This window comes from Podarcis liolepis (assembly GCF_965112155.1).
Source record: "Podarcis liolepis genome assembly, chromosome: 4".
Classification (NCBI taxonomy): Eukaryota; Metazoa; Chordata; class Lepidosauria; order Squamata; family Lacertidae; genus Podarcis; species Podarcis liolepis.
This window is the reverse complement of record NC_139558.1, coordinates 36,944,140-36,948,482: the sequence shown is the minus strand read 5'-3', so window position 1 is coordinate 36,948,482 and position 4,343 is coordinate 36,944,140. Positions and strand designations below refer to the sequence as shown.

At 38.8% G+C, this 4,343-nt stretch overlaps 1 long non-coding RNA gene across 1 annotated transcript; it reads right to left on the bottom strand.

The window, feature by feature from the left end:
• Window positions 1-704: 704 nt before the first annotated feature.
• LOC310706427 lies at window positions 705-4,030 on the bottom strand. Its single transcript, XR_014525871.1, has 3 exons — window positions 3,892-4,030; window positions 2,498-2,569; window positions 705-798 (listed from the first exon to the last, which is right to left on the bottom strand). It is a non-coding gene; the product is annotated as an uncharacterized lncRNA (long non-coding RNA).
• Window positions 4,031-4,343: the final 313 nt, after the last annotated feature.

Genomic DNA, 4,343 nt, shown 5'->3' with positions numbered 1-4,343 from the left:
CGTATTTTGTATAATCAGACTCTCACAAAGGTGTGTGCTGAGGACTGCATAAACCAAAAAACATAAAATTATTTCCAAGTAAGTCTATCTGGGCTGAGATGTTCTAATGTTCTATCAAAATAAAACTAAAGTACTTTAGAAATTAGTATAATGCATTTGTTGTATCTACATATCAGTTGCCAACATTATTGTTCTGTTTGTGAACAAGCAGGTTAGACTGCATTATACAAGTTAACATTTTTTACTTTAATTATAAACAACATGAATTAATTTCTCACATTTCCTAATTACCATTTCTTACTTTAAAAATTCAGCACTTCAAAATTATACATTGTATTCAATTTTACTGACAAAGGACAAAAAACAACAACATCTGGGTGAATGATAATTAGTGCTTATAGTCATGACTAAACAACATACATAGTGAACAGGTCCTTGCTGGAAGAATATGTATTAGAAGTCATTAATAAAGGAGGTTTAATACATATTTTCATAATTGTGCTTGTCCTTAGAATTCTGCATCAGTGGCAGGAGCAATGTTAGTAGGAATGATTTTTAAATTAGCATGGACATTTATTTCAAAGCATGTGGATGTGTAGTTGGATGGAATTAGGTCTGAACACCTGACTTTCAGGGCAGTCTGAACACTGGAAACATATTGTTCCACACATCCCAATCTTTGAGCTGTGTGAGATTCTACTTACCTGGGGCTCATATTTCCTTTTGTGAATTAGGCACAGTGGAGACTGTGGTGTCTTCATGATATATGGCTTATTTATGCATATATACAACCTGAGCCTGCAATGGAAGGGTTCACAGCATCAACTCCCCAAAGAAGTCTTTTCCCATAGTCACAGCCTTGGAGTCAAACAGAAACCAAACTCTGACACTCTCTCCAGCTTGCTACTTTTATTCTAGTTCACAACACAGCCCCCAAAACTCTGCTCCAAACTGCCTTTGTCCTTCTGCAAGTCACCCATTTGCCATCTCACACAGAGCCTCCTTTCCTTTGTCCTCATAATGGCCCATCACCCAGGTGATTACCTCATAAGGAAGCAAACCTGGGTTATATTTTGGATCCAGGGATTGAAGGGGTCTGGCACTCACAAACTCGTAACAATATTAGAGGGGAAATACTGAAATTTGTGAAGGTACTGGTCTGAGTTTGAGAGGATTTAAATAAGTAGACTGAAGGGTCCATCATCCAAATCCCTTCTGAATTGGGCCCTGAACAAATTAGAGCCTTCCTATCTCTCCACGTCACCATTCTTCTCTTTTCCAAACTCACCCTTTTGAGGAAGGAAAAGAGCAGGGGAGATTTCTGTACAGTGGTACCTCGGGTTACAGACGCTTAAGGTTACAGACTCCACTAACCCAGAAATAGTACCTTGGGTTAAGAACTTTGCTTCAGGATGAGAACAGAAATCGTGCTCTGGCGGCGCGGCAGCAGCAGGAGGCCCCATTAGCTAAAGTGGTACCTCAGGTTAAGAACAGTTGCAGGTTAAGAACAGACCTCCAGAATGAATTAAGTTCTTAACCTGAGGTACCACTGTATTGCGAAGGTCTCAGAATGAAGGCCTTATCAGTCATTAGATGCTTGGGAAAATCTATTGCTACTAGGAACACTGGGATATGCATTGAACCAAGAAGCAATTGGAAACTACATTTGCTATGCTTCTAGGTCTCTCTGCGTGCGGAATGGATTCTGCTTGCACAACAGAAATTTGCCATTGTCTCCTCCCCCTGTAAACTGCACTATCCAATCAGGCCTGTGACACTGGATACAACTTGATATTAATTCTCCAGCAATCTTCCACAATTGTTTTACTAAATAAGGATATTTTGTTTCAATATATTTTTCAACACCTGGCCCCCTTAACATAATGAAAATCAATTTTCTAAGAGATCTCCAAGACAGCAGCCTGGATGCAATACAACTGAGGCACTCTCTAGAACAGGAGTGGGGAATCAGCGAGAATGGGCCTTCCATATCTCATTGGACTCCAATTTCCATTAGCTCCAGCCAACATGATCAATGGTAAGAGATGATGGGAGTTGTCATACAGCAACATCCAGAGGGCAACAGGCTCCTCATCCCTGCTCTAGAAAGATCAGGAAATGGAAGAATGATCTCAGGGTCATTTGATTTAAGGCTCACATTCACCCCCTTCCATAAAAGACATAATATTATCTATATCTATGCCTCTTTTATGGGTGGAAAATGAACGTGAGCCTTAAACTGAATGAACCTTACATCATCTTAAGCAGCTAAAACCTATTTTGAAAATATGGATCATTAATTTTAAAAAACCTCTTGAGCTGAAATCAATAATGCTATGCATTCCAGGGCCAAGTTAGGGGAGCTGAAGTCTATGCAATTAGCAGCTGTTTGAATGGCTTTTCAAAAGTAAATAGAAGATGTTGAGGATCCTGGCCTTTGAGACTTTAACACTTTTGCTTGCTGTTGTAATTCTGAGATGGATTAGGCCCTCCTTACCTGCTATTTTTGTTGGAAGAAAAGCTGCCATTTGCACCATATAGAAGTTTTCCTCTAATAACAGATAGACTCCTATTGGATTGAAGCAAGAAGCAAAAGGTTAAAACTGATTGTGCTTGGGTCCCAGCTGCCATTGTGCAAAAGGTTTCTCATCTAGTTAAGCATTCAGTTCCTTCACTTTCCAGTTCTTCAATTGCTTTTCAAAACCTTTACTTGAAGAAAAAGTATCCACAAACTGCCTTCAGAGTGTATTCAAAACCCACTCCAAACTTCAAAAATTGCAAACATATGCAAAAAATCCAGAAATAAAGAGCTGTCTTGCATCTGGGTCAAGGACTAAGCAGAATTTGTGGCAGGATAAGATCGTGAGGTGTCTTGCTTCTGCTTCACTGAATGCCACATAGATGGATCCACTGAGTCATAATAAGCTGGAATTTCATATACCTCAAATCTGTTGTTATTCTTCAGGACTGTTTCTTATGTTACTTGAGATCTAGGAGTAGCTCCCAAAGAAATAAACATTAAGGTAAAGGGGGTGGAGAGGGTTTTGGCAATGCAAGGGACAGAGATGGACAAATCTGCCAATTTCTATTTTCCCAATTTCAAATTCCGCTCAGCCCACTGCAATCTCCCCCCCAAAAAAGGTCCACTCAAAAATTCATATTTACTTTCATGCAGATTTCCCTTAATATGCACATTGTGTGCACAATTTTGTCTGGTATAAGCATTTTTGCAAGCAATATTCCTTAACAGAATGTGTGTTTTGTACATTATTTCACTAATATTTCCATTTTTGTATGCATTCTTTAGTTGGAGAACTGCATCACAACATTCAGGAAAAATTTCACAGGGAAAATTTCAGTTCACATATTGGTTCAGGAAGTGGAAATCTGGGAAGTTTGCATTACAATTAAAATGCAAACTAAATGCATTTCTCCCTTGTCCCTAAGCAAGGGGTGGACTTTGTTTCCCTAAAGCCAAGCCAAAATTTCAGGTGCAACACTGCAGCTGGTGGATACAAATTGTCTTTAATGTAGCTCTCATCATTGTCTGTCTTTCATAGATGCTATGAAAAGAATCTGCATCTTCAATTGCCACTATTTGCCAAACACCACTGCAGAGTCTTCTGATTGTGACTTTTCTTGGAACAAGTTCAACAGTTGAACAGAATGAGTTATTTAGAGGGCACTGTTAATGAACTTCCCTTTGGATGGCTTACATTCTTCTAAGATAAACAAAGCATCCAATTCCAATTCTGAAACAATAGAGCTAGAAATGGCAAAGACCTAATAATGAAACCTGCCAGAAGTCTTGCCCTTTATCTACCAAAGAACTTGCATTAAAGGAAGGGATTAGAATGTGGGGAACGTGGCCAGAAGCCCTTTTTGTCTTACCCTCTTCTCTTTGCTCTTGCTTGGAAGCCAGCATTGAAGATGTATTCTCTACTATATAGGACATTAAAAAGAATCATACAATATGCTCACAGGGATTTTCAAAACATGAGAGGAAAACACTGCGAAGAGAATAATTATAGCATTTAACCTGGAGTCTGAGCTATTATAGTTGATCTCTCAATAATTTCATATCAAAGCTATTATTACATTAAGCAGCAGGGATGCTTTGATAAACTCATGCAATCAACACACACCCTGTAAGGAAAGACAGGTCGTGAACATCAATTGAAATGAGGCACAAAATAGAAAGGAGATTTGGCCTTGGTAGCATATTTTTAAACACACACACACAAACATACCTCAGAATATAGGGAGAAACAAAAGCTAAAGGGCCATGAATTTAAAAAACCAGGCAGCATTTGGTGACACAAATTATTGTGCTATCATTAAAT